Source organism: Camelus dromedarius, chromosome 6 (assembly GCF_036321535.1).
Source record: "Camelus dromedarius isolate mCamDro1 chromosome 6, mCamDro1.pat, whole genome shotgun sequence".
NCBI lineage: Eukaryota > Metazoa > Chordata > Mammalia > Artiodactyla > Camelidae > Camelus > Camelus dromedarius.
The window spans coordinates 34,574,270-34,586,850 of NC_087441.1; the positions used below are offsets into that span (position 1 = coordinate 34,574,270).

Below are 12,581 nucleotides of genomic sequence, written 5' to 3' on the forward strand. Positions count from 1 at the left end.
TAATACACAAGAGAAACTCATGCTCTTTTTTCAGATTTTTCTAAAGTGTTAGATCTCAGGAGAGACTGAAAAATTCTGTTCCTGTTTTTGAGCTCGACAAATTCCCTTTTAACTGAGACAGAAGTTTATAACACTGAATGTAAATCATATGAAATGATTTTTCATAGACCAATTAATTTGTTTCACTATTTTGACAATATTCTAACATACAACAAAATCTACGTTTAAAAAATTGTCTTTAAATGATCTGATTCCAAAATTCCTAAAATACATCATAGACTTTAAATGATTAAAAAAGAAAAAATCTGGGAACAATTCAAAGATTAAATTCATGTAAAGGCAACCAGACTCAATAAAAGTAAGTAGATTATAAATCCAAAATTAACCAAAATGAGTAGAATTAGATTTTATTCTTCTATGTTTGGTTAATGTACTTGTTGCCATTATTTGAATATTTTTATAAAGGTTGATATTTTAAATATTTAAAGTTTTTTGGGGTAAATATATCTTTGCTCTGTCAACTTCACCTTGTTCATAATTAATATTATTTCAATACATCAATTTACCATGGTACTGTAATATTAATACTACTTCTATGCCCAGTGAGATAAGTAATTAAAGGACAGCCTTGAAATCCTTCTGTTTTGGACTTCTTGTTAATAATGCATTTCTTTCATGTTTAAGTCAAATAATTTGGGATTTTATAAGTTGCCCTATAGGAATTGGCTGTTAGTTTTGCCACTGTTATTGTTACTTTTTTTAAAGCCAAAACTCTGTGTTAAAAGGTTTGCCTATGTTTATATATGGCTATCAAAATGATTCATAGCAAGCCTTTTAGAAATTATTTATCTGCTCTTCAGTATATTTGAAAATAATATAAAATAAATGTAATACACACTAACATGTACCATAAAGTTTTAAACTTTATATTAATATTCACAGTTTAAAACTGCAAGAAAAAAGGACATTATTTTGAAAAAACTTGTTAAGTCTTTCTATATTGAAAATGTGGTAGACTGGGAATCAGAATATTTGTGATTTAGCTGAAGACTGCCTGCCTGTCTAATAGGGTTATCACACAGATCAAGTGAAATAATTATGCAAAAGACTCTGTAAATTCTATCAATGCATTCAAATTTAAAATTTTATTCAAAGACAGAATAGTTTAGAATAAGCTTTTCAGTATGTTGAAGAGCACTTTCTAGAACTTAATGTGTTATTTAATTTTGATGTCTGTGAAATCCACTTTTGTTGAGTATAATATGCAAGATGATTTACAGATTTTGATTTTATTTTTTGTCTTCCATTATTCTATTTTGATTTTTTACTTGGCTTAAAAATTTCTGATTAAATTTTTAATCTGCACACTTGTGTCTATCTGACTTTCTAGAGAATTCGATAAATGAAGGATGAGGAATCAGTACCATTGTTAGAAATTTGAGTAGACATATTTCAGGGATTGATGTAGAGAATCAAGGCTGGTCTCAAGATATATTGATATTTTAAACATGTTAAACATTTCACTACAAAATATTAAGGGCCCACCATTAAGTTTCTGCTTAATGTTCAAGAGATAGAACACTTTCTTGATATTAGTCATCTCCTGGGGGTTCTCTGGCTGTATCAGTTAGCTACATATGAGGATTGTAATTAAGATGGAACATTGGTGGACTGTTCAACCCTCCTTTGATAGTATTTTGCAGTGATTTGTCTGTCATGAATACCAGTCTGATTTTGAAATTTAATTGACTTCTAAGACTTTCCATTGTCATGTGAGCTTGGTGGAGAGAGATTTGATTATTTACGAAGCCTTTGGTCTGAGGATTTAACATGGTCACCTCTACTGCATCTTTACTTCTGGCCTCCTCCCTCTAGCCCCGTCGTAGAGTACAGGAACTCATTCTGTTTCTCACCAATGTTAGAGTCCTCAAAAATATTTCATGCTCCACAGAGTCAATTATAATTTCACTTTTAACATAGATTTTTCCAAACTCTTCTTTGGTTCCAGAACTCAGATATATATAGTAATTCATACTTATAAAATTTCCACTGACTTCAAGTGGGTTGTTTGAAATCCAGACCATCTGTGGGATTGCTGGGGATGGGCTACTTGGAAGCCTTATAGCTCGAAGAGTGGGTTTCAGTTTAGTCATTTGTTAGAAGATTAATATCTTGCCTTTTACCGAAGTATGCAGGGAAGTGTTTTCATGTACTAGCACTCACTCACTTACTTTCAAATGTTTCTATGCACATTGCTCCAGTAATTGAATATTAACTCCCTTATTTGTGCATAAGCATGGGTTTTGAATATTCAAAGGTAGAGACCGGCTGCTAAAGTACCCCATTATGTTTCAATGGATGGTCCGCAGGGAAAGCGGTACATTTGCTGCAATATGTGAAAAGGTGGGCTCCAGAGGAATGTCAATCCTCTGTAACCTCAGCTTGTCATTTTGCTATTAAGAGAACCTCTAGACTTCCTGTTAAATATCCATTTAAGTTTGAATCTGCATGCTTGACACTGGGAAATACTGTTCCTGAGAGGTGTATGTAATTCCCTTTAACATTGATGGGAAGGAGAACACGGAGTGGTGAAGTATCCTCGGGAGGACAGCATTGCGAAGCCCATTTATTTCTCTAGGTCAGTCGTGTCTGAACTGACAGCTAAAGCATTTGAACTCTTAGAGCTGTGACACAAATGTGTGCTAAAGAACAGAGCATCACACATTATAACGTCTACAGTCTCCAAAGTTAGAAATAATTATGGACTGTTATCTACGATTCATTCAGTGACATTTCATCGTAAATGTGTAGTGCATATTTTCCCACACATCCCAGAGATAAACAGCAAATAAAATTATCTCCGTGTTTAAACAAATATTTAATCGTGTACTTTACATATTAGATGGAGGGAAAACCTCAAACATGTTGCATCTATCTTAGGACATAGCTACAAAAATTAGGTGCCATTTCATCGAAGTATTTTGTTCTTCATGAGTGTTAGTAAAGGCCCAAGGAGAAGATTGAAATCTTGATATTAGAAAGAAGAAAATAATCAAATATTGCTTTCTGTCTTTCTTAAAGACCTACTAACTATTTGGCAAAAGGGCCTCTTTAGTTTGAGAAGAAAGATTGTCCTATAACCTTGATATATTAGGATACCCACATATAATGTTTAATAATGCAATTGTATGCATTAGAAAACCCAAGTCACTTCTATAATGAATTGAACATCAAACATCTTTTTCTATTTTCCTCTCAACTGTCATCTTTTATATCACTATTTTCTGCTTGTATTTATATTTTTTCAATTCTTCTAATAGTTTTTTCTCTTAACCCCTTTCTCTGACTCTCAAATTTTTCCTTTATTTAGTGAAATTCCATTTTCAGTTAAAGTGAATGTACTTTGAATTTGGATGTCTTCCTTGTACTCATCATTGATCACAATATTGGAAATAATGGGCATTGTTAGTATTTCAATGGGGTAACACTGATTTCCAGAGGAAGAGTTGTCCTTCGTTCTGCCTGTGCTTTTTACTATTCCCTCTCTCACTTCCTGAGATCTTGCCTGAATATCTTTCCCACTTCCAAGACTTTTTAATATTTTCCCCTCTATTAGGTATTTCTCTGCTTTCTTCAAATAAGATAGGAGTCTCCTATTTTGAAAACAGTTTGCTTGATTCTCTTGCTACTTTCAAGCCACTTTTTTTTAATGCAAGTGCCTGATTTAAGCCTTGCAGAGTCATTCACTTCAAAGAGTTGGCCACTTCCAAGATGGCAAACTCCAATAGTCATCTTATCCTGGCACCTTCCACACTCCAGGCTCCTGTTTTTAGAAGTCTTGGTTGATTTTGATAATCAACCATCTAGACCACTTGTTTTTTTCTCTTCCCAGGCTTTAAATTTCCACTCTTATGTTGTATATTCACTGAGAGTGAGCCCACAAAATCCTAGGCCCTACCCTCAACCCCAACAAGAGCAGAACTCCAGCCCTACATATCTCCCCCGCTCCTCTAACCCCCAATAACTTGTTGTGTGACCCCCCCCCAGGAGTGCTGTGTAATTTCCAGGACCTGTAAGTAACAAATCTTTTTTTATCCAAAGTATCCTGATGGTTATTGCTGAGGGTGTCTTGCAACTGTAAGAACTACAAGGACCTGTCTAGACACAACACTGGTTATTGAGAGGCTGAGACCAGCACAAAACAATCAGCTTTCTCCTATTTGCATCCCGGTTCCAAAATCAGATTCACAAATGTTGCCCAGGACTCTGTAGATATCAAAACACAGTCTTTTTATTTAATCCTGAAGTTTATTCATTCATTTAAAAAAAATCCTCTTTCCTTGACCTTGTTAAAATTAACATTTGAATTGTTCTTATACCTTATTAACCAATATTTTTCTCAAGGCAATTTGAGACCTTCTGTTTGACCCTTGGAAAAACTGTTCACTCTCATTCTCATAATGTAATTTAACCTCTGTGTGGATGATATTAGAATCTCCATATCTCTTCAAAGGCTGTATTTTTTCCCAGCGTCTCCTCAATATTCTCACTTGCAGTTCCACCATTTTCTCAAACTCAGTATGTTTTTGTTCTTTAGATCTTAATTAAATCATGCTAAAACCAATTCTGTTTATTGGGTCCCAAACCTGTCATAGTTGAATAAACAGCCTTCTTCCCTCTCAGTACATGCCAAGTCTAAATATTTTATTAATATCTTCTTTTAAATGTCTAACATTTTCTTTCCATTTCCATGAACATTTGCTTAGTCTAGGATGTTATTGTCTTACAACTAGGGTATTTCAGTGACCTGGCTTCGATGCTACCAGGATAAACCCTTTCTCCTGACAATCAGAGAGTTTTATCTCTTCAAAACATTGCTGTGTCCTAACGCCCTTGCTCAACAATGAAATCGCTCTTAATGTTCTAAGAAAAAAGTACATCTCATTTGCTGAGATTTAAAGGTTAATTATTTTGACCATAACTTACTTTTAAACAATTTTTAAATTTTTATTTTTACTTCCCATTAACACAAATGAGACCCTTCTGCCCCAGCCAGATTCATCCATAATCCATGGGGATACTTAGTCAGTCACTGCCTTTGTAGCTTTCTTTCCCTCCTCTCCTTGTGGCTGTTTACTCTCCTTCAAACTTTACCTATTTCCTGCCTCCTTAAAAATTGCCAATATCCAAAACTCAGATCACTATACCCTTTATTTAGCATTTTTCATGTAGTGTCCCTAGCCAGACTGCGGGGGAACTAGCCCTTGTATTTAGGTAATGTGGTGCCTGCTCCCAGTAAGCATGCATACAATAAATACTGAAACAAGAGTGAGTGACGGAACTCAGGAATTATTTGGAGAAGTGTTTTCTCATTCAATATCAAGTTGGGAGTTGTTCAACCCTAAACTGCCTGTTCAACCGGAGGACAAAGTTTAGCAGAAAGCGTTTCCTTGAAAATACACCTCTGAGTTCTTCTTCAGATTGCTTGATTTAGGGCTGTCTGTTAAGGATTCCTTCTTTTTGGAAATCATGCTAAATTTCCCAGTGTAAAAATTCTGCATTTTATAAACTCTGCCATTTTGATGAGAAACATAGATTCTCTTTGAAGCTGATTATAACATCTTCAGATTTTGACATCTGTGGTATTATAGAGAAAAAAAAGACTCAGTGAGTCTGAGCAGTTTTATGAGGATAATTGCTACCTACTTGGTTTAAAATTTCAGGCATAGAACAATGATTTTTTTAAACATCTTGTCTCCTAATCATTATTCATTTAGCCATGCAAAAATATTGACTGAATGTCTTGTTAGTGCCAAGAACTGTGTTAGACACTGAAGAATAATCTAGTCTTTACTCTCAGTTTTTCCTTCCACTCTCCTTACTTTATTTTATTAAAAAAATATTTTTTTTTTGCATTTTTTATAGGGTTACATCTACAGTTAACAATTCTGTTTGTTTATAAACTTCCCAAATTGAGTAATGGGATAAAAGCCATGTGTGTATTTCTTATTTTCTAGAAAAGTGAAAAACAGGATGGTAATATACACAGACACTGTTTGCTAATATTAGAACATTAGGGGCTGGTGGTTTTTTAAGGGCTAAATGTAGATCATACTATTCTATGATATCATTTAATGAAGAAACCATTCCCCATTCTATGTAAAAGTTCTGGGTTAGGGGACCTACCAAGAGAATATCACTTAATTTTTAAGACTGAAATTTTACCTGAAAACCATGGCTGAACAGTCAGAAGTTTTGTTTTCTTGGTATGTATATATAATAATATATATAATAAAATAGCTTGTTTTCTAAAATAAACTCTTGTCTCTTCTTAAATTTTGTTTTGTTTTATTTTCCTTAAAAAGGCCAAATAAACCTTATCTAAGGGTATAAATCATTTATATTGGGCAATTTTTCAAAATCTTAAGGCTTATTTCAGTAAAAGAGTCAAACTTCTACTTGAGTCTTAATTGTTCTAGGAAGTATATATTTCCTCTAAGAGAATCAGTCTAGTTTTTTAGGCAAAATGCTTGCTTTAAAAATATTATCAAAGAAAGGGGGGAAAGTATTTTATGGTAAGAGAGGGCTACCAAGGTAAGCCTCAATAATAAAAATTTAAAAATAATCAGGAAATTTGTCATCAAACCATAATACAGGTAATTTTTTCAAATACACTTATCTTTATTCATAGTCATTACTTTCAGAACGGTGTTATAGAGGTAGAAAGGGACTTGGGGTGGTCATCTAGGGCTGCCTTCATGTTTTAAGCAGATACATCGAGGACGCCTCTAAGACAGGTGTCTACATTCACACCCCCAGGAGTGGGGCCTCACATCTGCTCATGGTATCACTTTTATTGTTTGATTGTCTATATGGCGGAAGGCTCTTCCTCTTTTTTAATTTTTTAATTTTTAAAATTTCATTTGCATTCTTTTTTTTATTAAAGTAGAGTCAGTTTATAATGTTGTCTCAGTTTCTGGTGTACTGCATAATGTTTCAGTCATACATATCAAAAGGTTCTTTCTTAATCTAAATAGAATTAGCCTTCCCCCTAACATGTCAAATGTTTTTTAAAGTGAAAGGCCAATGATCTGGGGCTCATTCATAACTTTCCTTTTTATTACAGAAAAGTTTCCTTCTTTTAATTATTTAAATAAATCTATACCTTAGTCTTCAACTTTAAATTCTGTATTGTTCAATGTTTAAAAAACCTGTCATTCTTACACATTTTATCCAGAAACTAGATGATACCATGAGGGGAAAATTCCCATGACTCATAATTGTGCATATTCTCTCTGATATTTCTCAGTTTTTTTTCCCCTAAGCTTACTTCTCTTCAAATAACATAGGAAAAATCTGATCCCATCTGTAGAAACCGTGTTTTTGACATATTGAATTAAAACATCAAAATTATTATTTTTTCAAATGAAGAAATACTTAGGATAGTTTTTATGAAAAAGATAGTCTGTGTTCTTAAAGATTAAGAAAAAATCAAAAAGAATATTTTGGCAAAACTTGAATAATCATTTTTTAATTAAACTCTATAATGCTAAGATATTAAGTTAAAAGTTATTTAGATTCTAAACCAAAATACATTGCTTGATCAGATGAAGATTATCTGGAAAAAATAGTCTAGCTAAATTATGCTACCTATTGTAAATGACACTGCTGACTTATTTAGATTTTTAACCTCTAGCAATAACAGATTATTTTGATAAATTATTCATATTTCTGCATTGTGCACCTTTTGTGATTTGCATATCTGGCAGCAAGTAGGCCCTCCTTTCAGGTTTCAGTCCCCTTGGTCAGACAGGATGGCTGAAGGCTGCTTCATGATTAATTTCATCTCAATGGGGTAATTATCATACTGAAAGGAAGCTATGCCCTGAAATATGCTTTCCTGTAGCTACAAGCACGAGAGGCTTAGTTAGCTTGAGAGCTTTTAGGCATATAGTAACTTATAGCTTAATTGTTAACTTCTCTCTACTTGGGGAGTGTGTGTATCTAAAAATAACACAGGATTTTATAAGAATAGAAAACAATAATTTAGATCTTGATTTAGCAGTTTATTGGATTGCAGGAAAATGTGTTGTTAGTTTCTAGTATCTTATTTAAAATAGATGTATACTTCTGAAAGATCAAAGAAGTTTATATAAGTTTAGCTACTGAACCACTAAATATTAATTTCTCTCCTGATTTGCAGAAGAGGCATTTAACTTATTATGTTTAGTTTTCTCACCTAAGAACAGTCTAAATGCCTTGTGCTATTGCAGAATTAGCAACAGATGGCTTATAAAAAATGTTTCCGTTTCCTTTTAATTAATTAAAAAGATGATTCATAATTTGAGTCCTGAAGAAACATTTAGTTCCTGTCATACCTTTAAAACAGAATTCCTCGATTTCCTAACCCATGAAAATTAATTAGAAATCTGCTTGAAATTGTGAAATTCTGCAAATCCCCAGGTGCAATCAGGAACATAGTATATCCCAGTGAAAATCAAATACTGAAATTTACAATTAAAACACTCTCTGCATAATAGAGGATGAATGATCAAAGAGAAAAAGAAAGTTTGAATTAATTTTGTGTCGTCTTAAAAATGAAGCAGTTTCTTAAATTTAATGTCTCATTTCAAACTGATCAGTTTGATTTTTTGTCACTTTCATAATTAGATTTTTGTGCAACCTTACATGTTTATTAGAGACAATTTTCTCATCATTTTGCAAGGTGCTAGGGTTATGAAGTTGAATACATAGCATCAAATGAACTCAGGGAGTTTTTAGATTAGTAAGAAGGTATAGCTGTGTAGGTGAACAATTAGAATATGATTGCATATTGAAACAGAAATCTGTACTGCCTCGTCCACTGAGCTGGGTACGGAGAAATGACCAGTGTGAGGACTGAGTCATCAGAACCCGTCACCTACTTACTCCCTGATAGTCCTCTGGCCTCTGTCAGATACCCTGTCTCTAGCGGACACATTCCTTCATTTGGGGGTACATCTTGCTTATTTATTTTGCTGTTATTTGCTGAAGTGAAGGAACGTATATGTTATTCAGGGATTGTTCACTGCTACTTTTTAAAAGCAAATGACCTCCCTCAACTTACTCTGAAAAATAAAAACATTATAAATGCAGTGATTTTTAGGGGGGTGGGGAGTAGAGGATTGCTTAGAAAATATTTTAAATGTTAAGTATGATCCTCCATAATACTACTGACATTCATCTACTGTCTGTTAGTCCTTTAGTCAGACCAATACTGGACTCACAGTGAAGCAACCCTTTTGCTGTTGAAGTTGTGTGAATCTTATATTTGAAAACTCGATGGCTTCCCACTTCACATTAAAAGAAGTCAGTATAAACAGAGTCATCCTGTAGATACAAAGTTCATGATATTGAACTAATATTTAAGCCTATATGCAAAAATTGATTTCTCAACAAAATATTTGTAGACTCACAATATTTTTTTTCAGTTTGTTAAATCAGACTGTTTCATGCCTAAGAATCAGAAGACACTAAAACGTTTGGCTAATCTGATTCATGACAATTTGTTTATATAAATACAACATGTTTCAGGAAACTGAGAATACCAACTATTCTGTTAATTTACTGCTAAAACATTCCTAAGAGAATTATACTGATCTTTAAACTTACGGTCCATCCTGTCTCTGATTTTGAACTCCAAAATATTATTTCTTGATTTCAGAATTATTATAAATTTTAGTTGAATTTTCTTATTGTCCTGTGTTTTTATTTAAATTACTGTATTTTAATTCAAAACTATAACAATGAAAATTATTGAATAAAAGCTTGGAGAAAGATACAAATTATTTGATATAATAAAATTTTCATTTGGGATGTGTGTAGTGGAGGTAGTGAGTAATACAGAGGAAATAGGACTGGCCATCACCCAATAATTTTTGAATGGGTATTGAGAACACCGATGAGAATGGAGCTCATTATACTTTCTTCTTTACTTTTGTATGTAATTGAAATTTTTTCTAGTAAAAGGTTGGTTTCAATTGCAGTTGTCAGTAATCAAAAGGAGAGAGAAAAATTATTTATAATAAAAATTTATGAGGATTTAATGTGTTTTCACACCCATGAAATTTGTGGTGTGTCTTTCTTAATGTTGTACATTTATATCAAGAGTCGTTTCCTCCTTTAATCCTTGAGGTTTTGAAAACTGAAATGCTGTACACAAGCAGATGTCAAATCTGACCACCTCTGTGTGTGTCTTCAATAGATTTGAGACTGATATTGTTGTGGGGTGAATGCAAGTGATAGACTTACTGAAAAACATTTGATTTAAAACTGTTAATTTCTACTGAGATGTTGTTCATGTAAGAGTTTGTGAATTCATACAAACTGACTTAAAAGTGTGAGATTAGAGATAAATAGATGGAATTGTGAGGGACAAAACATCTGACAGCTGTGATCCTGAAAGTCAGCTCCATTACAATCATTCTTTTGCATTTGGACATTGTCTGCAGAATTAACACTTTAAAATAACATCTTTAGTCTGGAAGAGTATCTTTAATGCATCAGTGTGCATTAGTGGATTGGTGAGCTTTCTGTGTGCACGTGAGCAGGGAGGTGAGGGAACCAAGGCATAGCAGAAAAAAGAGTTCATAGGGTAGGAACCCTTCAAACACACCCACTCAAGGCACACAGCCAAATAGATACAGGGTAAGGTTAGTGAGGTTGTGACCCTGTTGAGAGATGACCAGTCTGTCACCTTGTTAGGATATTCAAATATAGGATGCTGAACACACGGGAACACAATCTGAACCCTGACCGCTGAGGAAGGCAGCAACTGAGGAACCGAATGACCAATAGGAGAAGTTATTAACAGGGCCCTAAGAAAAGCTCTCCATAATTCACAACTGGTTATGCTGGGTGGTCCAATAGAATCTTAGTTGTGGAGAGATGGTTTAGGATCAGTGATCTAAGAGGAAATTGTAAAAAGTGAGAGAGAAGCTAGGTGGAAAGTCAAGTATGGAAATGCTAAGATACTTCACTGACAGTGATTTTAAAAATCGTTTTTTTTTCTTTTAAATCAAGAACTACTCTACAATTCACTGATATGTTGAGATCCTTAAGTATTCAAACATCTGGGAAGTCTAGGGTATTTTTATGATTTTTCCTATGTATTCTTTCATTCTTTCCTCTACCTCTTCATTCATTCATTATTTATTAAGTGTCTACTAAAGCTAGTTATAGGGTAGAGTAATACTTAGAAATACATTAGTTAAGGATTCACTATCTATATGTAAATCTTGATTAATTCTGATTTGAGACAGTCTTTTCTAGATGTGACAAAGGTGGCACTAGCATGATAGCTGGCACGGACTTTTCCTCCAGGGAAAAAAGATATTAATAATAAAGTGATCATAGGTAGAATGGACTCAATTTAATTTTGGCAAAAGATATTTTGTTTTAAGAAATAAACACAGGAATAATGTAACCCATATATGTGAATCACATAATATTTCTTTTATATAAAAACAGAATGAAAAAATTATCATTTTAATAATCATGATTATAGTATAAATGAATAATCATCAACAAGAGGTAACATGAATTAGAGATTAAACTTCTTTTTTTTGGTCAAAGAAACATGGATTCTTTGCTTATGATTCTTGACCATTGTTTATGATGCAATCTTGTCATTTTATAACTCTAAATAGAATTGTCATATTAAACAATCTGTAATCAACATTTGATGACAATTAAATGAATGATTAAATTTATGTGTGTATCACCTACTACATTTACACCTAGCATGGTATATACACATTATAGGTCCTAAATAAATACGTGATGAATGAATAAAGATTGATTATCCAAAACAAATAACCAAATCTTCCTTTCCATATCGTTAAGTGACAGTTCAACTATTGAAAACTCAGCAAAGATAATCACGAACAATTACTTAGTGAAATGTGAAATGATCCACTGCTTTTTGACATCTTTGCTTTCCCTTTATTTTCCATGCTAATTAAATAAATAATGTGTTTAAATGTTTATCAAATAAGTGTTTTTTCGGTACTCTGTTTCTTTAAAGAGAATTTTCTGAACAACAACAACAAAAAACAACCAAGAAGGACTAGAGGGAAGAAAGATTGCAAATGAAGCTTGCTCATTCTCTGCCAACCCATATTGTTCCCCGGGGCCATGGCAACTGTTGACAGGCACCACAGCAATATAGGGAATGACATCTTGGGTCAAAGGCTGGAGCTGGAATTTGGTTGTTCTGGGCTTTGTTCTCTTATTAGTCACTTAGAGACCTTCAGTGAGCCACATGTCTAAGTGCTCCAAGCATTTCAGAGAGCTAATCATACAGAAATAATTACAGAGAAGTCTGAGATTTTCAAATTCAGGTGCTAAACTAATACGAATCATTTATGGTCAGTTAACAGTGAATAAAACAGTTTTTGGAAAACTTCATTTTGTGCTTTTATTTGGTTCAGTTATTTTATTTTTGTCTCAGTAAGCCTGACTCTCAAGTCTCCTGTTAATTGTGTTCATTACTTAACAAAAATTCTGAATGCCAAGAGCAGTGTTTTCTTATGTTTATTTTT

At 33.3% G+C, this 12,581-nt stretch overlaps 1 protein-coding gene across 7 annotated transcripts in view; it reads left to right on the forward strand.

Moving 5' to 3' along the window:
- Positions 1 to 12,581, forward strand: part of TRDN (triadin) — a 306,540-nt gene that overhangs the window by 179,679 nt on the left and 114,280 nt on the right. The window lies entirely within an intron of this gene.